At 41.6% G+C, this 25,690-nt stretch overlaps 1 protein-coding gene and 1 long non-coding RNA gene across 4 annotated transcripts in view; one reads left to right on the forward strand and one right to left on the reverse strand.

Annotated features, from left to right (window-relative positions):
- Positions 1-25,690, reverse strand: part of PTPRG (protein tyrosine phosphatase receptor type G) — an 822,569-nt gene that overhangs the window by 199,287 nt on the left and 597,592 nt on the right. The gene's annotated exons all lie outside the window — the stretch shown is intronic.
- Positions 3,315-25,542, forward strand: LOC111750576 (uncharacterized). Its single transcript, XR_002785660.2, has 4 exons — positions 3,315-4,818; positions 16,423-16,654; positions 18,960-19,135; positions 22,048-25,542. It is a non-coding gene; the product is annotated as an uncharacterized LOC111750576 (long non-coding RNA).

The raw sequence follows: 25,690 nt of genomic DNA on the forward strand, positions 1-25,690 counted from the left end.
GCTTTCAGGGGCTACTGTGAATGCTGTTGGAGCGTCTGATGCGGGAGCTTTGGTGAAGTGGACAACAAATGACAACTGATACGGGAGCTTTGGTGAAGTGGACAACAAACGTCTTTAAATGCACAAGGTAGGGAAATTCCTTTCTAGTAAGTGGCGGGCTAAACAAAGGCCAGCCAGACCTCAAGGACAGGGATTAATGCTAACTGAACAGTTCAGCTCTGTATTTAAATGCACGTGAGTTCAACAGGGGATAAAATTAAATAGCAAGGAAGAAAGACAAAAATTTTTCCCAGCAGGCCTTGATTGATAGAACATGCCATTTGTAGCAGAACAAAAAAGAAAACCAGGAAGTTCATTCCCAGCAATCACTGAGTCATTTGGGCCAACTTTCTCTCCTTTGAGAAAATAATATGATTTCTTCACAGAGCACAGTCTACTTATTTAACCACAGTGCCCAGGATCTTTCAATTCCTCCAGCAGTTCAGCTGGAAAAAATGGCCCCAGTTGGGGGTTGTGGGTAACATTTAAACAGGAAGAGGCTTATCTTATAAAAACTGCCACTGGCGATAACCTGGAAATACATTAACTCCTTAGAAAACAATGCAAATGAATCTCCTGTAGTTGATTAAGATTGTTGTTGTCTGCCTCAGGAGTCGATTGGGACTCATAGCAATCACACATGACAGAGTAGAGCTGCCCCACAGGGCTTCCTAGGCTGTAACCTTTAGGAGCGTAGACCTCCAGGTCTCTTCTCCTGCAGAGCTGGCGGGGGTCGAACTGTCAACCCTTCAGTTAGCAGCCCAGCACTTAACCATTGCACCTCCAGGCCTCCTCTGAATACTATTAGCTCGCCTGAAATAGCAACTTGGGTATGTAAGACTGGTGTAATGGTCAACTGGAGGGCTTTTGAAGCTAGCTTGGTAACCCTGCTATTCTACTTAATGACTATATGACCATGGAAAATTTAATTACAGGCATATCTTGGAGATATTGTAGGTTTAGTTCCAGACCTCCACAATAAAGCAAATTATTAAAGTAAAGCAAGTCACACAAATTTTTTGGTTTCCCAGTGCATATAAAAGTTATGTTTACAATCTACTGTAGTCTATTAAGTGTACAATAGCATTGTCTACAAAAAAATATACATGCCTTAACCAAAAAATACTTCATTGCTCAAAAATGCTAACAATCATCTAAGCTTTTAGCCAGTTGTAATCTGTTTGCTGGTGGAGGGTCTTTCCTTGGTGTTGATGGCTGCTGACTGATCAGGGTGGTGGTTGCTGAAGGGTGGGGTGGCTGTGGCAATTTCTGAAAATAAGACAACAATGAAGTTTGTTGCATCGATTGACTCTTCATGAAAGATTTCTCTGTAGTGTGTGATGCTGTTTGACAGCATTTAATCTACAAGAGAACTTCTTTCAAATTTAGAGTCGATTCTCTCAAACCTTGTCACTGCTTTATCAACTGAAATTATATAATATTCTACGTCCTTTGTTGTCATTTCAACAATGCTTACAACATCTTCACTACGAGTAGGTTCCATCTCAAGGAACCACTCTCTGTGCTCGTCCATAAGAAGCAGCTCCTTGTCCCTGAAAGTTTCATTATGAGATGGTAGCAATTAGGTCACATCTTCAGGCTCCACTTCTAATTCGAGTTTTCTTGCCGTCACATCTTCCACTGAAGGTTTGAACCCCTCAAAGTCATTCATGAGAGTTGGAATCAACTTCTTCCAAACTCCTGTTAATGTCGATATTTTGACCTCCTCCCGTGAATCAGGAATGTTCTTAATGGCATCTAGAATGGTGAATCGTTTCCAGAAGGTTTTCAATTTACTTTGCCCAGACCTGTAAGAGGAATCATTGTCTATAGCAACTATAGCCTTACAAAATGTATTTCTCAAATAATAAGACTTGAAAGTCAAAATTACCCCTTGATCCATGGGCTGCAGAATGGATGCTGTGTTAGCTGGCATGAAAACAACATTGATCTCCTTGTACATCTCCATCAGAGCTCTCGGGTTACCAGGTGCATTGTCAATGAACAGTAATATATTGAAAGGAATCTCCTTCTGAGCAGTAGGTCTCAACAGTATATGTAAAATATTTAGTAAACCATGTTGTAAACAGATGTGCTGTCATCCAGGCTCTGCTGTTCCTTTTATAGAGCAAAGGCAGAGTAGATTTAGCGTAATTCCTAAGGGCCCTGGGATTTTCTGAATGGTAAATAAGCACTGACTTCAGCCTAAAGTCACCAGCTGTATTAGCCTCTAACAAGAGTCAGCCTGTCCTTTGAAGCTTTGAAGCCGGGCATTGACTTCTCCTTTCTAGCTAGGAAAGTCCTAGTGGCGTCTTCTTCCAATATAAGGCTGTTTCATCTACATTGAAAATCTGTTGTTTCGTGTAGCCACCTTCATCAATTATCTTAGCTAGATCTCCTGGATAACTTGTTGCAGCTTCTACATCAGCTGCTTTACCTTGCACTTTTATGTTATGGAGATGGCTTCTTTCCTTAAACCTCATGAATGTACCTCTGCTACCCTCAAACTTTTCTTCTGCAGCTTATTCTTACCTTTCTCAGCCTTCATAGAATTGAAGAGAGTTAGGGCCTTGCTCTGGATCAGGCTTTGGCTTAAGGGAATATTGTGGCTGGTCTGATCTTCTCTCCAGACCACTACAACTTCCTCCCTATCAGCAATAGGGCTTTTTCACTTTCTTATAATTCGTGTGTTCACTGGAGTAGCACATTTAATTCCTTCAAGAACTTTTCTTTGGCATTCACAATTTGGCTAACTGATGCAAGAGGTCTAGCTTCTGGCCTATCTCGGCTTTTGACATGCCTTCCTCACTAAGCTTAATCATTTCTAGCTTTTGATTTAAAGTGGGAGACGTGCAATTCTTCCTTTAACTTGAACACTTAGAGGCCATTGTAGTGTTATTAATTGGCCTAATTTCAATTTGGTCATGTCTCAGGGGATAAGTTGGCCCAAGGAGAGGGAGAGAGACGGGGGAATGGCTGATTGATGGTGCAGTGAAACACTTCTATCGATTAAGTTTGCTGTCCTATATGGGCACGGGTTGTGGCACCCCAAAACAATTATAATAGTAACATAAAAGATCACTGATCACAGATCACCATAATAGGTATAATAATAATGAAAGAAATATTGTGAGAATTACCAAAATGTAACACAGAGACATGAAATGAGCACATGCTGTTGGAAAAATGACGCTGAAAGACTTGCTCGATACAGGGTTACCACAAACCTTCAATATGTAAACAACTCAGTATCTGTGACGTGCAATAAAGTGAAGGGCAATAAAAAGAGGTATGTGCCTGTAAATCTCACTGTGTCTCAATTTCTTCATCTTGTACAGTGGGGATTACTCCCCCAGTTATTAGGATAAATGAGTGTTTAGCACAGCCTGACAGATTCAAGCTTTTTAAAAATATAGCTGTAGTCACTCATTTCCCAAACACACAGGCATACCCCACTGGTACCCAACCAGGTCCACATGTATACACAAAGATCCAAACATAAACCCACTTCTGGTTACAGATGGATAAACAGCTTTGGGGTTCCAAGTTAAATTCAGTCAATCATGATTCCCTCTACCCCAATCTTCCATCTTCCCATGTTTCATCTCAACGAAATGGCACCATCTTTGCACCCAGCATACTAAGCTCAAATCCTAGGAATTAATTTTGATTCCTCACTTTCTTGCAACACCTTCGTATGATGTCACCAGACAGCCCTGAAGATTCTACTTCCTAAACATTATCTTGAATCTGTCCACCACTTCTCTCCAGCTCTTCCGTTCTAACTGAAGCCTAGGTCACCACCAACTTGAAATTATATAGCATCCAAAAGCCTTACCCAACTTAGCACTGCTTTCTGTAGTCAAGTCTGACTCAGAGAGGCCCCACGGGACAGAGTAGAACTGCCCCACAGAGTTTCTGAGGAGCAGCTGGTGGATTAACTGCTAACCTTTTAGTTAGCAGTCAAGCTCTTAACCACTATGCCACCAGGGCTCTGCTTTCTCTATTACATCCTCCAATTCCTTCTCTGCATAGCAGTTACAACAGTGGCTCGCATCCCCAGCTGCCACAGGAATCAACACAGAGCTTTAAAAGAAAAACAAAAATAAACAACAACCACCACAACAAAACACTGTTTCTATAACTCACCTGGGATGTGATCTGGGAATCAGGATGTTTAAAAGTTTCCCAGGTGATTTTAATGTGCAGGCAGAGTTAAGAACCACTGAGAATAATTTTTTAAAAAGCAAATCTAAATCACAACACACATACTCCAGGATCTGGCTCCAGCTCACTTCTAGATTCCTACTGCCACAATGCCAAGGTTCCCTACAGTCCAGCCCCAGATACCTAAAATGTGAAAGTGATTCTGAAACTGTGAATGGATAGAAAACGCAGAAGGAAGTGAGGAGAACTGTTAACACCAGAGGAAGCGTAGATAGTGAGAATCAGCAGCAGAGGACTGGCAGCAGAAGCAGGAGACCAGTGCCATACATTGCTGGAGCTGACCCACGGAGTGAGAGGGCTAAATACTTGTGCGCAGGTGGCGTCCTGGTGGAGTGGGATGCCTCCAGGCACTTATGGATGGAGCTGGCTTGCTGACCCATGGAGCCAGAGAGCTGAGTGCCTTTTGGCTGAAGTTTACTGGTGGAGCTACAGAGCTTTGAAACACATGCCCCAGTAGGGCAGATGCAGGCATGAGGCCCGAGGGGCCAAGAGGCCAAGGAACCAGGAAGGAGAAGCTGAAGAGACAAGGAACTCAGGAAGCAGGTTCAAAAGGTATGGCATTGACCTCTGGTGTTTCTAAAGGTGGACTTGCCACTCATATGGACTAGGAGAATGGTGCGCTTAAAGCCGAGGCAGTAGAGTTGCCAACCCAGTGGGCCTGGAAGGTGGAGCTGAAGCCCAGAGCTGAGGGTCCTCCACTCAGAATCCAGAGAGTGTGGCCAACACCTAGAGTCTGGAGGGCAAGGCCATTGTGTAATATGTCTCAGAGAACAGAGGATTATTTTCAAAGCCTTGAGGGCTAATGTAATGTGTTCTGTTGACTTGCTTGGTGCCTGTTATACCTTCTTTCCCTCCAATTTCTCCCATTTGTAATGGAAATGTCTAGCTTGTGCCTGTTCTGCCACTATACTTTTGGAAGCAGATAGCTTGTATTCTAGATTTCACAAATGTAGAGGAATTTTTGGATTTTGGACTTGGGGTTACTTTAAGATGTTTGCTATGACATGATGGGGTGAATGTGTTTTAAATGTGACAAGGACACGAATTTTTGGGGGCCAAAGGGGGGAATGTCATGGATTGAACTGCATCCCCCCAAAATAAGTGTCAACTTGGTTAGGCCACGATTCCCAGTACCATGTGGTTGTCCTCCACTTTGTGATTTTCCTATGTGTTATAAATCATAATCTCTGCCTGTGGATAAAGATGATTTGGGTGGGATATAACACCCTTGTTCAGGTAGCATCCCTGATCCAATGTAAAGGGAGTTTCCCTGGAGTGTGGCCTGTACCACCTTTTATCTTACAAGAGTTAAAAGGAAAGGGAAGCAGAGAGTTGGGGACCTCATACCACCAAGAAAGAAACACTGGGAATGGAGCATGTCCGTTGGACCTCAGGTTGCTATGCAGAGAAGCTCCTAGACCAAGGGAAGATTGATGACATAGACCTTCCTCCAGAGCTGACAGAGAAAGCTTTCCCCTGGCGCTGATGCCCTGAATATGGACTTGTAGCCTACTAGACTGTGAGAGAATAAATTTCTTTTTGTTAAAGTCATCCATTTGTTGTATTTCTGTTATAGCAGCACTAGATGACTAAGACACCATGGTTCCCTACAGTCTAGCCCCATGGCTGCCTTCCTCTTCCTCAAATACTGTGAGTCTTTCACTATTTCCCTGCCTGCACACTTCGGCCCTGTGGCCCCTTTTGCCTAGAATGTGCCCTCCCTCAGCTCCTTGCAGGGCTGGTTCTCATTCTTCAAACCTCGCCTCAAAGTGGTTCCTAATGGAGGTCTTCCCTGACCACCCCCATCCAAACTGGCCCATCCCAAATACTTGCTAACCCATCACCCCATTTCATTCTGTTCTAGAACCCATCTCAGCCTGTCAACGCCTGAAGCTCAAGGGATATCCTAGCTGGTCCGCACAATTGAAAAGTGGTCTGGATGATAAAGGAAGACTTAGGGGGAAAAGTGGGAGGGGGGAAACAAGGATAGACGAAAACTTCTAAAGTTCTGTTTTTTTAATTTTTTGGATCAGAATTTACTCACAACTGGTTAAATGTAAGGTCTTCAAAGTCACTGTTGCCTTGGTTCAAATTATAGTTCCATCGCTGACTGGTGTCACACTTTGGACTAGGGGCCAGCAAGCTATGGCCCTTGCTGCAAAGCCTACCCACTGACTATTCTTGTAAATAAAGTTTTCCTGAAACACAGCCACACCTGTTTGTATATGCATATTATCTGTGGCTGCTTTCACACTTCAAAGACAGAGATTTCATAGCCTGAAAGGCTGAAAACATCTGGCCCAGTCTGCCAATCCCAGTGTTAGGCAAGTGGGTTATTTTAACTTCCTTAAGCCTCAATTCCCTCAATTAGTAAAATGCAGATACTAACAGTACTTTCTTTACAGGGTTGTTGAGAGAATCGCATGAAATAATCCATACCTGTACACAAAAAAACACACAGCCTAGTACCTGGAAAATACTAAGAATTCAGTAAGTGTAAAATACGAATATTTCCGTTAATATTATCAGTGCTAAAATCTTTGCAGCCAGCCACCCACCCCACTCATTAATTCACTCACTAATGCATACATTCAACAAATGTTTGTTACATACCTAGTAAGTGTCAAAACTTGTAGTAGGTACTTAAGATACATCTACTAGACGAACAAAATGAAAAAAAAAAAAAAAAAGGCAAAAAACTCTCTACCCTAGAAGGGCTCAAAGCTGGTGAGCTATGTAATAGTGACACACTCACATTAGTATTAGTAGACATATTTTTAGTACTGTGTCAACCAGACCATGAGTTTTGTTTTGTTTTGTCTGAAGATACACTGCAACAGGAAACTCATTGCTTCTCCAAAAATAAGCCTTCAAAAACTCTTTGGGAAATGACTGACTGACTGACTGACGGTTGTTACAAAGGGTTCAAGCAGGGAGGCTTCCAACGATGAGGCAGAAACTGCCCAAGTTTTATGGCATACTAAAGGAACTGCGTCTCTCTGTAAACGTTACATGAAAATCTCCCCAAATCGGGAAATAGCTTTTCACAGGCATGTGTCTTTCTGATCTCAGGACTTCAGCAAAAAGTCATTCGGAAAGGCTAAGTGTGCATTAGGAAACATGAGGTGTTTTGGAATGTGAAATCCGCAAAGTTCAACACTGTTATATCAAGGACAGTTCATGAACTGTTGACAGAACGGCACAGAGAACCAGCCACCTTAGCAGTTTGTCCACTAATTTCTCTAAATGGGCTCTTTCAAGTTCTCAAACTTTATTTTTTTAATTTCAGATGAAGTTCGTCTATAATGTACTGAATACTTCATTGCCTTCTTAAACATGGTAGAGTTGTGAAAACTGGAATAGTAATCCATTTATTGAATTTGATCGTGTGGTGCAATTAATTACTTTTGTGTGTGGCCTTTCTAGCCATGATCTTGTAACTCCCACCCAAGTGATTAGGCAGAACTGTGTGTTAGGGTAAATGTAGCTCACCAAGGGGACTGGTCAGTTTTGCCTTAAAAGAGAGCCAATTCCAGAGCAGAGAGGAGGATCCTACCACCACCAAGCGAGAAAGGCCAGGAGCGGAGAGCATGTCCTTTAGACCTGGGATCCCTGTGCTAAGAAGCTCCTGGAAGCAGAAGACTGAGAGAGATTGAGAGAAAAAGAGAGAGCATGAGCAAGCTGTAACCCTGAAGACCGTGAGAAGTGGTGGCAAGAGAGACCTGGGAGCAGAAACCAGCAGCAGATAGCGCGGTGGGCTTCCCAGCCCACGGAGAGAAAGCTGAGTGCCTTTGGGCAGAAGCCTAGGGCCAGGGAGAGGCCTGCCTGTGAGCACCACTGGGAAGAGGCTATCCTGATGGGAGACCTATGTCCTGAGTGTTCCTGAGCCTGAATGATAACTGTTACTTCCCTAATAAATCCCATAATCTTGAGTGTGGTCTGTGAGTTCTGTGTGGCCAGGGCAATGAATTATCAAACCCAGCAGAGAAATAGAGAGTGTTGTTTGCTGTGCAAGGGATGGTTGGTGTCAGAATTGGTAAAGACGGCAGAGAGAGGAGGCCTGTCTGGCCTCCACCTCATGGTAGTCAGCCTTGTGCTGTTGACCGTGGTTCTCCTTCCCCCTTGTGGGGTTGGAGGACGTCAGATACCGCCCCCATGCTGTTTTTACAGGTTTTCAGCTGCCGTTGAGTTGGCCCCCGCCTCACGGCAACCTGATGCGCTACAGAACGAAACACTGCCTGGTCTTGCACCATCCCTGTGACTGGCTGCAGAGCAGGCTTTTGTGATCCACAGCATTTTCACTTGCTTATTTTCAGAAGGAGACCACCAGGCCTTTCTTCCTAGTCTGTCTTAGTCTGGATGCTTACCTGAAATGTGTACAGCATCATGGCAACACACAAGCCTCTACCAACAGACAGCTGGTGGTTGTGCACGAGGTGCACTGGCTGGGAACTGAACAACTGGCCAGGTCTCCCACAGGGAAGGTGGGGGTTCTACCACTGAACCACCAGTGTCTCAGATGTTGGATAAACCCACTGCTATTGAGTCGACACCAACTCATAGCGACCTTATAGGACAGAGAAGAACTGCTCCATAGGGTTTCCAAGGAGTAGCTGATGGATTCACACTGCTGACCTTTTGGTTAGCAGCCAAGCTCTTAACCACTGTACCACCAGTGCCCTCATTTACTGAGTGAGCACCCCAAAATACTGGCTATCAGTGTAACTGGAAAAGTTGCTTCAATAAATGCAAAGCTTGATTGACTAAAAAATGAGAGCAAGTTTATTTTTTGAACAAGTTACATCTGTATACCCTTCCCTTGCCTTGGATCAATCAACACCGTGTCTGGTATAGTCCCACTTTATAGCGTGAGTTGAAATCCTTAGATAATAAAGAGAAATTAATAATAGTGGTTTCAAGCACAAACATAAGTGACATAGGAATTCTCTTCCTTGGGCTTGGCTGCCAGTGAAGAGCAAACCTGAGTTTCTGGATCTTTCCTCCGTTATCAATCACTTTCCCAGAGCGGTAACCCACTTGCATGGATTTCTACCTCCTTGAAAATCTCTTGATCTGACTCAGAACTACAGAGCAGAATTTTAGCTGCCGTCTGTGCCAAAGATAAATGTTCTTGTTAATCTCCTGAGGGAAAGAAGCATTTTTCGTTTACGATTTCCTGTCCTCTGCAGTGCTGAGCAGATAAACCAACAGAAGGGTTATCTGTGAATTTCAGGTTCTCCCTACAGCACCTCCCACAAAACCAGAGGGGGTGGTTGTGGGGTGACGGCAGGTTAAAATTCTCCTGGTTGGTGGTCAGACCAGTGGGCTAAGGAATCAGCAGGAGGTAGGAGGATAACAGAAAGACAACCTGAGGATGGTCTGAAAGTCTTCATTCCTGTGATGGCCTGGAAATCCATATATTTTGACCACGCCTCTTTACCATTGAAGCATTCAGTTGAATTCCATTTTAGAAGAATCCATCTAGGAATACCAGCCCAGGAATGTAAATTACCATACTTAGGTTTTTAAAAAAACAGATCTTTTTAAAGTTAACTTCCTATGTTTAGAAGTCAACATTCCTTTCTGTTTTCTATTGACTTTTCCTGCACCACTTAAAAAGCTGAAGTGTGTTAAGTACTTTGGCTACCACAGAGAGAAGGGAGGAAGAATGAAATGCGACGCTAGCACAAGAATGTTGTGAGGTACTTGCATACTTGGATACTTGGCTGGGGCAGGGGGATCTGCAAAGATCTTTCAAAATGTAAACTGGGAATACTCATTAACTCAGAAAATCTACTTCTAAGAATTTATATAAAGAAAAACATTTGGATAAGGGCACAAATATGTGAATACCACCACACTTAGTGTTGCCCGTAGCAACAAAAAATCGAGAACTACTAAACAAACAAATTCATCAACAGTTAACTGGTTAGATAAATTATGGTCAAACCACTCATTGCCACACTGTGAAGTGGTTAAAAAGGATAAAGACCTGTCTAGGACTTATTACGAGGGGCAGAGCAATATTAGAGTTTCATCCTATTTAGATAACAGATACTTAAAAACGCTTTTAGGGCTTCTGACTGCCTATAGAGTGAGCAACAGCTGTTCCCTCCAGAGGGGGCGCCCCACTTTTCCTTTTTCCCTAGGGACCCTCACGTTACTTGAAACTTATACAAGCATCATTATTTCTAGAACTAGAAAATAAGTTATTTGCATTTTGAAAAATAAAATTTTATCCTCATTGTCAGACTTGCATCAAACAGATAAATGATAAATACATTAATTTATATCTGCCTGTATTATAGCAGGAGTCCCTGGGTGATACAGACTGTTACCTCGCTCGGCTGCTAACCAAAAGGTTGGAGGTGGGAGTCTGCCCAGAGGTGCCTCAGAAGAAAGGCTTGGCCATCTACTTCTGAAAGATCAGCCACTGAAAACCCTATGGAGCACAGCTCTACCCTGACACACATGGGGTCACCATGAGTTGGAGTCAACTCGATGGCAACTGGTTTCGTATTAGAGCAAGCAAACATTTGGCAAAGAACAGACCAGGGCAGGTGGTGGGAACAGGGGTGTCTTGCCATGGGAAAGTTCCCCCTTGGTTTTCAAGGGTTGTTGCGTTTCTGACACACAGACAGACATTTAAAACCAGAGCTTAACTTCTAGGTCAATGTTAATAGGCCACATTCCCAAACAACTAACCTTTAATCCACTTCTTCTCCAGGTGAGCCTGGATAGGGTAGGGTGTGACTAAATCTCTTAGAACACTTTAGAGAGCCTGGCCTCACCCTGACCTCAGCAAGGACAAGAAGGGAGTGTTTCATTTAGCATAAGAAACTGTTTTTGCACATAGGCCTAGAGTGAAGTCAGCTCAGATGACAGTCATCATTTTTCCCCCAGAAGTAGTGATGTATGTGATCATATACGTGAATATGTTTCTAGATAACATGGTTTGCACTGAAAGGAAGATGGGATCCAAAGAATACACCCCAAAGTGAGCACTGGTGGGGGGAAATAAAATCTACTGCATTCGACTTGATTATAACACATACATGGGTAACCCCCTGTGTGTTAAGACTAGAACTGTGTTCTGTAGGGTTTTCAATGGCTGATTTTTCAGAAGTAGATTGCCAGGCCTTTCTTCCAAGGTGCCCGTGGGTGGACTCAAGCCTCCAACCTTTTGGTTAGTAGCTGAGTGCATAACCATTCGTGCCACCCAGGGATTCCAGATACATCTTAGACACATGGTGATGCTCTCATTTAAACCTAACACCAGTTACAATCTCTTCCCTTTCACTGAGAAACTGGCTGGACCTCTGCAAACCCAGTTCACGTGATTTTAGTTCACTGCCTCTACGATGCCCAAGAAGGATTTGCAAAGGATCATGCCACATGTTGGTAGCAATCCATTATTCTTCAAACCAGTATCTATTGGAAGCTTTTAATGTGTCATGTACCTCTAATACTCCACCTTTCTTATTTCACACAGCCCACAACAACCCTAGGAGGTAAGAAAAAGTAATCATTCTCAGTCAATGACTGGTATCTGAGGGCCCAAGAGGGTTACCAAAAGTCACAGCCCGGAAGTGGTAGAGGGGGCTGAAAACTGTCGAAGTGAGCTTCCTGGTACAACCTAACCTTTTCTCCACCTCATCACAATTCCTACACACCCTGTACATATCTTCTCTTTTAGGCTCCATGACCAAGCCAATCTTCCTAATCCTCAAGGATGACAAGGGCAAACAGAAATTAGAAAAAGCCATACAGGTTCACACATACATGCGTGTACCGGTAGCTCAGAGCTTTGAGGACAGATATACAAAAATAACAGATTTTCTAATTATAGTGAGGGAAACAAAATTTCTGTAGAGCAAAAGATTTTAAAAAGGAAAAGAATCCAGGCTGAGCTATATTTCAGGAATGTTGTTGTGCTGTTAGGTGCCATTGAGTGGGTTCTGGCTCACAGCGACCCTACGTACAACAGAACGGAACACTGCCCAGTCCTGCGCGTCCTCACAATCGTTGTTATGCTTGAACCCACTGTTAAAGACATTGCGTCAATCAATCTTGCTGAGGCCTTGGTGTGGCTGGTGGATTCAAACCACCGACACTTTGGTTGACCTTTTGGTCAGCAGCTGTCATGGATTGAACTATGTCTCCCAGAGATGTCTGTCGGCTTAGCTGAGTCATCATTCCCAGTGTTGTCTGACTGTCTACCATTCTATCATCCCATGTGATTTCCCTGTGTTATAAATCCTATCACTATGATGTAATGAGATGGATTAGTGGCAGTTATATTGATGAGGTCTATAAGATGAGATAGTGTCTTAAGCCAATCTCTTTTGAGATATAAAAGGAAGAAGCAGGCAGAGAGACATGGGGACCTCATACCACCAAGAAAGCAGTGCCAGAAGCAGGGTGTGTCCTTTGGACCTGAGGTTCCTGTGCTGAGATGCTCCCAGGCCAAGGGAAGACTGATGACAAGGACCTTCCTCCAGAGCCGACAAAGAAAGTCTTCCCCTGAAGCCAACACCCTGAGTTTGGACTTCTGGCCTGCTGGACTGTGAGAGTGTAAACTTCTCTTTGTTGAAGCCAACCACTTGTGGTATTTCTGTTGTAGCAGCACTGGATGACCAAGACTAACAGCCGAATTGCTTAACCACTGTGGCACCAGGGCTCCTTATAAAGAAAGGTTGGTGGTTCAAATCCATAAGTCACTCTGTGGGAGACAGATGTGGCAGTCTGCTCCCACAGGATGATAGCCTTGGAAACCCTATGGGGCAGTTCTACTCTGTCCTATAGGGTTGCTATGAATTGGAACTGACTTGACAGCAACGGGCATAGTGTGTATGTATAAAGAGAGGCCAGATTCCCCCAAGCGGGCTCCAAGAATCTTTCCTGGCTGAAGACTCCAAAAACTAGAATCACTTCACACAGAGCCCTACAATCTCCAAACCAATGACATGCCACATAGCACTTTTGCACAGCGGGCTTCCAGCAATTTATTCAGTAAAAAGATGCCTCCTAAGCCCCAAAGTGTGCATGCACAGACATGATCTCAAAGACCTGGTATCATAAACTATTTATTTTCACTGATTACAGAGGACCTACCAATTTGCAACCCTTGGAGTTCCTGCCAGCAAGTATTGTCTGTGTAGAGAAAATGGGAAACAATTGAAAAGACACATGAACACCGGTGTGCTCAGAAATGTGAACGGATCGTACAGAACAGAATCCTGGTGTTCTGCAACATTACTTAGTCTAGAAATAGGAAGCAATACAAATGCTAATGCGACCGTATGCTGCCCTACAAACTTTATCGCATTGCTGGTTAACTTTTCAAATGCCCAGGCTCTGTCTTCCTGACAAACTTGCAAGGCAGAGCCTGGGTATCACATTTTTTTTTTTCCTTAGCACCTACACCAGTGCCAAGCACGCAGACATTGCTGAATAAATCTCTGCTGAGTGGATAAATGCCTTCCTGTTATGCGACATAAAAAGGGTCTTTACTTATCTGGTACTCAATGCAGTACTGCTGGTGAGGATACTTAGCACCTGTCTATGGAGTGCCTGATGGTACCTGAAGGGAACTTGGTGTTGGTTATGAGTTTTAGTTGGGTGTGGTCAATTCTTCATGCAGACGGCTATCTTCCTCCCCATTCTCTCAGTCAGGGTCAAGCCAGGAGACAGAAACCACACCCATAATTCAAACAGGGAAAATCTAAAATAAAGAACTGCTAGCAAGGGAAGTTTTTGAGTTAGCAAGGAAAACGGGTTTGGTTTTTTGGTTAGCAAGGAAAAGGGGGCTGAAGGAGCCCTGGTGATGCAGTGGTTAAGCACTTGGCTACTAGCCAAAGGGTCCAAGGTTTAAACCTATCAGCTGCTCTGTGGGAGAAAGATGTGGCAGCCTGCTTTTGTTAAGATTACAGACTTGGAAATCCTGTGGGGTGGTTGCACTCTGTCCTAGAGGGTCACTGTGAGTCAGAATCGACTCCATGGCAATGTTTTTTTTTTTTAAAGGTGGCTAACTACTGAATGGAAACCCTGGTGGTGTAGTGGTTAAGAGTTTGGCTGCTAACCAAAAGGTTGGTAATTTGAATCCATCAGGCACTCCTTGGGAACCCTGTGGGGCAGTTCTACTCTGTCCTATAGGGTTGCTATGAGTAGGAATCGATTCGATGGCAGTGGGGTTTTTTTTTTTTTTTTGGTTTAACTACTAAAAAGGGAAAATGAGGGCACTAAGGGTACAGAGGAGTCCCTGGGTGGAGCGAACAGCGAAGGTGCTAGGCTGCTAACAGAAAGGTTGGAGAGGTTCCAGTCCACCCAGAGGTGCCTTGGAAGAAAGGTCTGGTGATTTACTTCTGAAAAATCAGCTACTGAAAACCCCATTGTGCACAGCTTTACTCTGACACCCATGGCGTCACCTTGAGTTGGAAATGACTTGTCAGCAACTCATTTAAGGGGTACAGAAGAAATAAGTGCAGAAAGCTGCTCTACCTCTAGAAATGACAGGGAGTAAACAAGGAGGAAACCACGAACTCAGAAGAGGGCTCTCCACACAGGCTGATGTTCAGACCTCTTTGGAGAGGACTTAGCTACAACAGGAACTTGTAGCCTAAAACCAGAAATGTGACTGAGGGTGTGGCCTGGAGACGTCCATAGGAACTGCCCACTAGGCAGCAGAGAAATCTACCCCAGAGTGAGAGCTGATGGGAGCATATCCACAGACGGGGTTCGCTGGGTGGTGGGGAAATTACCAGAAAGCACAGGTCTGCGCCAGTTCACAGGAACGCCTCAGAATGTGGGTGGGCTGGAGGTGGTCTGCAGGAGTGGTCTACCTGGTGGTGAAGACACCTGCTGGGGGGTATGGGCTACACAGCCCTCTATGTGAGCTACTTAGATGAGTGCCCCTGGGCCTCCCTCCTGGCCTGTAAATGGCAGGAAACAGGAACAGCTCTCCCTCCCTCCCCTACTCACCTATGCAGACCCCCTCTGCCCCAGCCCCCTCTACTGACAAAGCCTAGCATTGCAGCTGGCAAGAGAGGTTTACGGGCTACAGCTCTGGTGTCACAAAACTAAGCAAAGAAGGTTGGATTCACCACTGAGAGGCAATAAATATGTAACAGGCACACTTTCTATCAGCAAGTTTGAGTGAGAAGGTAGAAATTTCCATTGGTTCATCATCAACAGATACCAAAAACTCTATAGGCTATTGATTAATAGTTTTTCCTTTTAACACAAAATTAGAAACTAGTAACTACATAGTACAATGTCTGGCACAAGTAAGTTCTCAAGAGATATTTAATAAATATAACAAAAAGTTTTCATTGTTTTATCTTTGACCACAACTTTGGTAAGTCTGCCAGTTTCCTGACAAAATATGGATATTCAGACACCAGAAAACTTTTTGTGCATTTTCTTTTGTCATAAGCCCAGCTAAGAAAACCTTCACTGTAATATGTAATATTACTTAAAATTTACTTCACATGGCAAAAGTCTCCAGAGTAGTCATAACCCACTGTATGCCCTGGAATTCACAGCTGTAATGGGGTTTCACTAGCGTTTCTTCATGCTGTGGGTATGTCAGTGCACCTTCAACGGTCCAGAAGCCTCCTTTTTTATGAAAACTTGGGGACACACAAACCTCAAATGAGGAGCTGATTAATCATTTTGTAGAAGTATGCTGTAAGGTATGAAAGGTTTACCATACAGATCACCGGAACAGTCAGCTCCCATTGAAACAGGCTACTCAGCCATATTGAAAACCCCAAGCAACACCCCCCCCCCCCCCCCGTCTTCCTAACCACAAGCTTGTTTTGAGCAGGAAGTCGCAGCAGGTAGTGGCCCCATCCACTGACTAGCCCTAGTTACACCCTGAAGCATGCACACATTGAAATCACATCCTTCAACTGACCCCCCCACCCCGCCCACCCTCAAATACAGGCATGGGAGGGCTAAAGGCCGAAAATTCTGGGTACCAAACCCAGACCCCTGACGCCATTGGAAACAAAAAGCTCCCCAGCACCCTTAGTGAGCGAGCACGTGGCCTTAAGGTCACTAGACCCCACACGCTCCTTGTATGCGCAGACAATAAACTTGCCACTTTGTTTCCGTTGCAATCAGTGTTTGTCTTATTTCAATCTGCTAATACAGGACAAGAATCCCAGTAGCATTTGGTTACAAATTCTGGCGACTCCGCCGGGACGGCTGACTGTGAAACCCGGGGGGCGGTGAGTATCAGGACCCCTGATAGGCCTTAAGGCGCATCCCGATCTCATTTGATCGGTAAGGAGTCTTGGGCGGCTACCATGATTCTCACTGGGGACAAAGTCCGCTGCATCCCCACCTCAGCTCGGGAACAGAAACTGGATAGAAGACAATTCAGGTAAGGGCGCTCGACCAGGTTGTTCCACTGGTCTCGGGAATTCAGCACGAAGAGGGTGGCCAAGTGCAGTCCTAAGGCCAGACCGCATAAAAACGAGGGAAATAGGGGTTGTGGCCCACTGGGACCCACTCTCACCTAATTAAGAGAGGCCCTTGCCCCACTGGTGGTTTGGGGGGTTCAAGTCCCTCTGCGGTTTTTCGGAACATTCTTCTCTTTATCATCTTAGTATCCACTCTGTTCTTTTTGCTCTCCGTATTTTATTTCCTCTTTCTTTCTTTTCCATGTAGAAAAGGGCCCCTGAGAAGACTGTAATCCCAAGAATTACCAGCCCTCGGAATTGACTCGATGGCACTAGGTTTTAGGTTAGCTGTGGGTTGTAGATGTAAGTCTGGGTTTGAGAATAGCCCAAGAAAATAAGCTTGAGAGTCCCTTCGTGGCCTTAAAGTTTTCTTTTTCATCTTTAAAAAAAAAAAAAAAAAAAGAGATACATGGCGAACACAGATTTTCAGTCTAGACTGGGATCTGAATCACAATACAGAGAACACTCTGGGCACAGTGTTAAGATTTTAAAAAGAGGTTTTTTCCTGGAGCTGAGAAAACTCTTGGCTGCAGTGCATGAGACAAATTCCTATTACCCTAAAAGAAAAGCTTCAAAAACTGAAAGAAGTATAGGGTTAAAAATCTCTTGGCTAATAGAACTGACCTGTCACGTTTACCCTGAGATAAAGAAGTTGTTTTGCCTTGCAAAATGCCTAGGTGCACTTAAACATATGTAAATGAACCAGGATGACCTAATCTCGTTTTCTACCTGGATTTAAAAGGTAGGTAGGGTGGGACAAAATCAGGCCTCCTCAGCCCCCAGCCCTCAGCCTCCAAGGTCAAATAAAAATCAGAATGACACACCCAAAATGGCCTAGAAAAATGTTTCCAACCCTAGCCAGAGACTTAAAGGTTATATCCGTATCAATGAACTGGTCAATTAAACAGAAACTTTGTGATTTCCAAAGCCAGTTGATGACATCTTTAAGGGCTAAAATTAGATTGGAAAAAAAGAATATATATATATATGGGAAATGGGAAATAGTAAAAGTTAAATGAAAACTTGAAATATTTAAAGCAACTTTATTTCAATTTGTTATGTTTTATGGTATACAGGCTTAAAATAATTTCTAAGACCTTTTAGGCAACTTATTGATGTTGAATTAACAGATATTTGTTGTAATTTAAGCTTATGTACTTTTGCTTTTTATACCACAAAAGAAAAGATACATGTGTGTATATATTTGGGTCAGCTCATACGTGAGTTCATTTTTGCCATTTAAAGGGCTTTACTATAAGAGATATACAACAAAGAGAACTTTTAAGAAGTTTATTAAAAAGAAATTTATTTGATATGGTCAAAAGTTTTATCTGTCTGACTGAAGTTTAATGGTTTAATTTATGAGATTTTTAAGAGCTTTTATAGCACATAAAACAAAGAATTAGGTTTCTCGCTGTTAAAATAACAAAATTTTCTTTCACTTCTGAGTTAAAGAGTTAATTTATTAATGTAACCTGCCTCTAAAACATTAGAATAAGATACCTGAGTCAGAAACCAAGCCACATGGCTTTAAGAAGGAAAAACAGCTAAGGTTTTTATTTTGAGATCTTTGGTGAAATAAGTATTGTTTCACAGTAACTTATGATAAACTCTTGACAAGTTGGAAACTTCATGGAAAGCCACAAAATTTTTATAAAAGTGCTGGAAAGGTTTACTTAACATGTTATAAAATACATGGAACCTGTTGTTAAAATCAAGAGAAGTGCTGATTCTTTCTTTTTGGGTTAAAATTTATATGTTAGTATTTCCTCATGTTTTTGCCTTATATTAGACAACAAATACATAATATTATGTCATAATTTTATTATTTCTTTATTGCTAACTTGGTTCAAACTTTATTTTTTGAATCTAACATCATCAAAGCCAATAGTTTTACTGGAGAATTCAAATCATTTACCTATGATGTTATTTTTTTTTTTTACTATTCAGGAATTTAGAGACTTGATTATCTTGGTATATTCTTAGTATATACTGACTATATGGTTTTATGTCTCAAGATTATTATGTGTTATGTCTGAAGTTCTTTAAAAATATGGTTATTAGTGGGTATATTTAAAAATATTTTTATCTAAAGTGTTTTTTTTTTTTTAACTGATTTTACCTGGCCTTTATTTTATGCTTGTAATTAATTTCTATCAGGTCTTTGACTATTAAGAGTTATGTTTATAAATTAATCATGGCCATAATAAGTTTTGTCATCTACAGATAAATTTTTACTTCGCCGATTTTCTGAAAACATTTGGCCAGAATATCTCAACAAAAAATATGGACTGTATTGAACTGTGACTAAACTCAATCAAGATTTCCAGAACTCTGTACAGAAGCTGATGGTTTTGCAAACTGCAGTCGATCCAGAATCACCTGCAACAGAAGTTAACTACGTAAGACTGGGTTTTATGTAAAAATATTTCTGATATTTTGAAGTCTTTCTTTCCGGAAATAATGCTTTAAAGTCCTACATACTAAATACAAGAAATCATTTTCCTCTCTTCTCCTAAATTATCTACCTAATGGGTTTAATTATTTTCACTCTTGAATTAGAAGTTCCTTTTGGTAAACTTAGCAAAGTTGTAAATATCATAACCAGAAAAGTATCTAAAATTTGAGCTATGATTTTACAAATTAGAATAACATCAGATTTTCTATTAGTTCTCTCAGAGAATAGTTTGTTCCTTAATAGATAAATGTTGCTGTGTTTATATTAATACACAGTCTTAGGTTTGAGAGAATGTAGTTGTTACTGAGACACATGAAAAACAGCTACTGATGCTACTTCTGTGTAAACAAACACCTCATGGGATTTGTTTCCTTGGTTCAAAGACCTTAGAGTCATGGCTTCATTGATTATTTCAGACAATTGGCCTGGTGTTAGTGTTTCTATTCTACCTCCTGATTTACTGTATGGTGCCTGAGATCTTAAAAACCAGATAGTGCCCAATTACCATTTATTAAACATTTTTAATCAAAGATTCTATTACAAGATCCTGATCCAAAGAGGGAACCATGAAAGACTGTGTATAATTTTCCTAAAATCCGGATTTCTGACTTTCATAGAGGTTGGGAGAACCTACACAGGCCATCGCCTCTGGGTGTCCTTTTAAACCTTGAGCTTTGAGAAAAAACTGATTCCAAAAGCCAGTAGTAGTCAAACAATTGTCCAGATAAACTAACAAGACCATTTTGCTCTGGGCGTTGTGCTTTTTTTTTTTTTTTTTTGAAGAATTCAGTCTGTTTTGAGAAACTGACTCCAAAGATCAGTAAATAGAGTTATATTTAAGGTAAATCAGTAATTGGTTTAATCAGTTTTCAAGACAATGTTGTACGAAATACCTCTCTAATGCTTGTAATCAAACTCTTACCCTCTTGCTATATAGAAAATTATGTAACTTAAAGAATCAGGATCTCAGAGATCAACCTCATGACTCAGACTCTATTTTGTCTTAAATTCCACTTCTGCTTTTGAGAAAGTGACCTATGACTTAATAAGTAAACCAGTGAGACACAGCTTGCCCTCAGGGAAAACACTTAATATGTTTTAGACAGATTAACTAGAGAGCTCCGAGAGAAGTCCATCCTCTATTACCTTGCTAATCACGTACTCTTTAATAGAAACTTGTTTGTCATATATAAATTTTTCTATGCCTTCTGTTTTCTCTAGACAAACTGTGTGTGCTTTATAAATGATATGTTTTTGTGTGGTAGATCCAACTAAACAAATTTAGATGATCCCTTTCTAACTAATAGTGAATTTACATAGACAATCTCTTGTTTAGATTCCTAACTAATCTGGGCAATGAATACACTTTGAGAACTTTAAAATGATCTTTAGATATTCGTAGTAAATACTAGAAAGGTAATGTTAATTTATTATCCTTTGTAAAATGAGAGTCAAAAGAAAGTCTAACACTCAAGGTATGGTTGGTAAATTTAATTACTACTTATGGTATATCTGAATTGGATAAATCTTTTAAAGAAATTTATCAATAACTATGTGACAAATGGAAACCCTGGTGGCGTGGTGGTTAAGTGCTACAGCTGCTAACCAAGAGTTTGGCAGTTCAAATCTGCCAGGTGCTCCTTGGAAACTCCATGGGGCAGTTCTGCTCTGTCCTATAGGGTCGCTATGAGTCGGAATTGACTTGACGGCAGCGGGTTTGGTTTTTTTTTTTTATGTGACAAATAACAGTGATTTCTACCTCATTAAGCCAAGGTGACATGAGATATCAAAATAGCCTTAAATTTTTATTTATTGGTCCAAGAAAGTGTAATATGTGCTGTAGCGAATATCTCTTGTTACTTTTAGATAAATAACACAGGAGAAATAGAACAGGATATACAAAACACTGGATAGCAAGCTACTTGGTCGCACACTGTAACGCCCTTACAAACACCAGATTTATTTGTACTACTACAAGTAATATTCTTAATCTACATCCTGGTAATATTAGGCACAATAAAAATTTATCCTATTGTCTTACACACCTAAAAGACAAAAGAAGGCCTCAGGCTAAAATGTTGATGTATATTGAGTCTGCTCACTTCAACCATACAAAAAAGAACTTCGCTCTTAAGATCCTGGTGAAAAACCAGATGGCATCCGGTGGAAAACCAGCACCTTGAGTTTAAAGAACCTGCCATGGTCGCCATCTAGGAGCTTGACTAAGTCTAGGTATTGATCATTGATGTGGTATCTCCAATCTCCGACCAAAAAGAAGATTTAAGATTTAAGAAATAATATTAGTCATTATTACCTGTCCTTGAGCATAGAGAATGTGACCCAGCTAGAGCTGGACTCACAAGGACACATCAACTGGGCCCTGAGGTATAAAGACAATACATAGAAACTTTCACATAAGCCAGAACACAAAAGACTTTCCACTCTTATATTTCTCTATTAACATTTAGTAAATAGAAATTTGTTGGGCCAGTGAAGACCCTCCTGACTGTCGTTACTGAAACCGGTACCAATGATCATTAAAAAAGACAATTCAGAATATAAGATCACAAGTTTCAGTGGCTTTGCTCATTTTATACCCTGTAATATTCTTAAGACTTGAAAAGACATGACTCTTAACAACATGCTTGTCTACTTCCCACTTTTGCCTTTTTTTTTTTTTTTTTTAAAAAAAAGTGAACCACTGAAAAGACTTAAGTGGCTATTCAAGAGATGAAACAAAGACCGGTTAAAAAGTATCATAAAAATTAGTACCATAAAAGTATTAAGAATTGTTTTTGCTCTAGCCATTTTACTAATTTCTATTTTAACCTTTACTTGTGTTGTTCCTCTCTCTAGATAAGCTTATGTGTCTTGGTGTATGCCTTAATGAGTTGATGCCTTCTCCCCTGAAGGGCAGAGTCATTTCAAGTGATTCAAAAATTCCAGCTCCAAATGATGGTTGCCCAGAAATTTCAACCCATCCCCCTATCAAGAAGGGAGACGACAGCCTAATAAAGGGCCACTATAGATACAAGAGAGAGAAAACTGTTTAACTCAGACAACACAAGAGCTCCACTTCTCTAGCCCTTAGACCTCTACATCCCCATCCAGCAAGAAGCAGCTAGAGAGACACAGCGCCCTGTTGCCCAAGACTGTGAAACCTACGACAAAAAGGGGGGATTGAAACAGGCTGCTCAGCCATATTGAAAACCCCAATCAACACCCCTTACCCCCTCTGTCTTGTTTTGAGCAGGAAGTCGCAGCAGGTAGTGGCTCCGTCCACTGACTAGCCCTAGTTACACCTTGAAGCATGCACACATTGAAATCACATCCTTCAACTGACCCCCCCCCCCGCCGCCCGCCCCCAAACATAGGCACGGGAGGACTAAAGGCAGAAAATTCCAGGTACCAAACCTAACCCCCTGACGCCATTGGAAACAAAAAGCTCCCCAGCCCCCTTAGTCAGTGAGCACATGGCCTTAAGGTCACTAGACCCCACGCGCTCCTTGTATGCACAGACAATAAACTTGCCACTTTCTGTTTCCATTGCAGTCAGTGTCCGTCTTATTTCAATCAGTAATAACACAGGACAAAAACCTGAGTGGGGTTCGGTTACGCCATGATGTACCTGCGAATCTGATTCTAGTGGCAAAATTTTGATTGACATATAACCCATCACGGGCATATCCATGGTGAAAAGTGAGATAACACCAACCACATCTGCAATTTCTAATGATTTCCGCAAGTAGCTGTTTCACATTGGTTCTTCTCAAAATTAACTAGAACACTTTAAGCACTCTAATTTACAGGTGAGAGAGATCCTGGTTCAACATAGGAAATTAAGTTATTAAAGCTGAGAGTAGCCTGACAATGACATTTACAGTGAAGACAAGAATTCCTTCTCCATACATTTGCTGCATTAAGGTCAATTACCAAATTTTAATGCAGATAACCCACACCTTCTCAGTTTGCTTACTAGCTGGGCCCTTTCCAGGTGATGTGTTTTCATAACCGTGCAATGCCAGTTTTTTTTACATGTTGCTATAAAAATTAACACAGCGTGCTTACGAAAACACCTCATGGGTGGGGGACCTAAGTTTTACACCCAAAAATATGCAGTGCTACGGAAAGAGATAAAATTAAAACCATCTTTTCTACACAAAACTGCTACGGAGGAAAGAGCCCTGCTCCGTGAAATGCACTGGTATCAGTTTCTAGTTGAGAGCATAGTTTTACCAAAGACACTGAGATGTCTTTAAGAGGCTGAAGACTAGGACTAGAGGACAATCACATATTGAAGCCCCAGGAAAGATAAAAATTCAGTTGTTGGCTGTTTTCTCCTTCCTGACCCACTTCCGCACCTAAGTCAGGGCATTCAGTATTATCATGCTTAGGGTACGCTGTCTGCTGAGGTGTTCCACAAATGTGCAACCGAATGCTGGTACTAAAGTCTAGCTAACACGAAGAAAAACCGCTCACATGAGCTGGTGATACCCTGCTCCTCCTGAGACTCCATCTATCTCTATAATGGCAAAACCAACAAATTGGTAGGAAATCTGCCTATATCATCTTTACAGTTACGGTACAGAGAATATTTTACCTGGCTAAAACATTTAGAACATATATAAACATATCTAAAACACGTATAAATTTGTGTGTGTATATATACACACATATATATATTTTAAAGTGCCCCAGAAGATTCAGCAGGTAACCATGAGAAAACAATTTGAAAATTCCATTTTAGATACGTGAGTATAAAGGTCAGTTATTGTGATTCAGTCTTGACATGAGAGTAATAGTCCCTAAAATCGTGAGGCTGCCACAGCAGATAATTCCATCAGAAATCCCGCATTGAAGCAGGGATGGTGTTTGTCATGCTCACTGCTGTAGCTGAAGCACACAGAGGAGTGCTCATTAAACATCTGTCAAATTAATGAGTTAATGAATTTGAGTAGCTAATGAACTTGAGATCCAAGCTGATGTCCAGCCAGGCTAAGTGATTTGCTCATGATTCCACAAATTACATGTCAAGCGTTTCTATGTTACTTCTGTCTCAAAAGAAGTTCAACCAGGATGCTCCTTAGACACAAGGACAGCAAAATTTTGTCTTATGCACTTTGGACATGTTATCAGGAGGGACCAATCCCTGGAGAAGGACATCATGCTTGGAAAAGTAGAGAGTCAGTGAAAAAGAGAAAGACCCTCAACAAGATGGACTGACACAGTGACCACAATAACGGGCTCCAACATAGCAACAACTGTGAGGATGGTGTAGGACCGGGCAGTGTTTTGTTCTGTTGTACATACGGCTGCTATGAGTCAGAGCAGGAACCTGTTTGTTTCTAGACGTTGTAGAATCTCTGAGTCGTAGACCTTCAGTTGCCAAAACTGGGAATGCTGAAATCATCTATATTGAAGCTCCACTACATTCTCCTTCAAGCTAGTATCTTATCCACCCAGAGACAACTCCACCAGCCCGTTTTCTGGAAGGTCTTCCTGGATCACTGTAGCCTTAAGATACCTCTGCAGGCAAGTAAACTAAGATAGCTGAAGGGAAGCAAAATTCAAAATGGGGTTTTCCATACTGTGTCTATATTAGGAAATCCTTACCCTCCTACTGTCAGTGTGGTTTAGAGTTGTTGATTTTACTTGTCTATAGAAGAAATTCATTTGAGCTAGATAGTTAACGCTAATCTTAAATTTTCCCAAGTCTTAGATGCTGGAAAAGAAATGTCAAAGCTAATAAAACCGTGACAGTAATTAACCAAATCACACACCAGAACATTACTACAGCTCTTCAGCTAGTGCTGCTAATATAGACGCCCCAGCAGTACAATGAATTTTCGGTCTGACAAAGACTGAAACATGTTATTTGTCTAAGCATGGCTCTAGCCGTAAATATTTATGGACAACTGTTCCTCCCCGCCACATCCCCCTGTAGCAATGAAGTTTCCAGATGTATTAATAAAAAATACAGTTACTCGTAACTCCAAAATGACCGTACTTCTTCAAGTGAGCTGTTCCTCCCCCAACCTTTACGATTTAAATGCTGATTTCTTTATTTTATGATTAATTGCAGGAAATTTAGAAAATCCTGATAAGTAAATAAAAATGTATCCTATCACTCAGTGATAAACAATGTTAATAATTTTGGTATATAGACTTCTGGTCTCTTTTCAATACAATCATCCAATTATTATTTTCGTCATCAACATTATTACAAGTTATACTTACTGTGCACCAGGTACTGTGCTAAACACTTTACATGAATTATCTCATAATTCTCAAAACAACCATTACCATTTTACAGATTGGGAAATGGAAGCTTCTAGAGGTTAAGTGGCTTGGCAAGGGTCACAAAGCCAGCCACAGAGAAGCCTGATTTCCAGGTACCCCTCTTAGCAACTACATTATCCTGCTTCCTAAATGCATACAAGGTATGTTGTTTCCTTTTTCTAGATTACTAATTTTTCAACATGGCTTTTTATGGCTGTTT

This window comes from Loxodonta africana, chromosome 22 (assembly GCF_030014295.1).
Source record: "Loxodonta africana isolate mLoxAfr1 chromosome 22, mLoxAfr1.hap2, whole genome shotgun sequence".
NCBI lineage: Eukaryota > Metazoa > Chordata > Mammalia > Proboscidea > Elephantidae > Loxodonta > Loxodonta africana.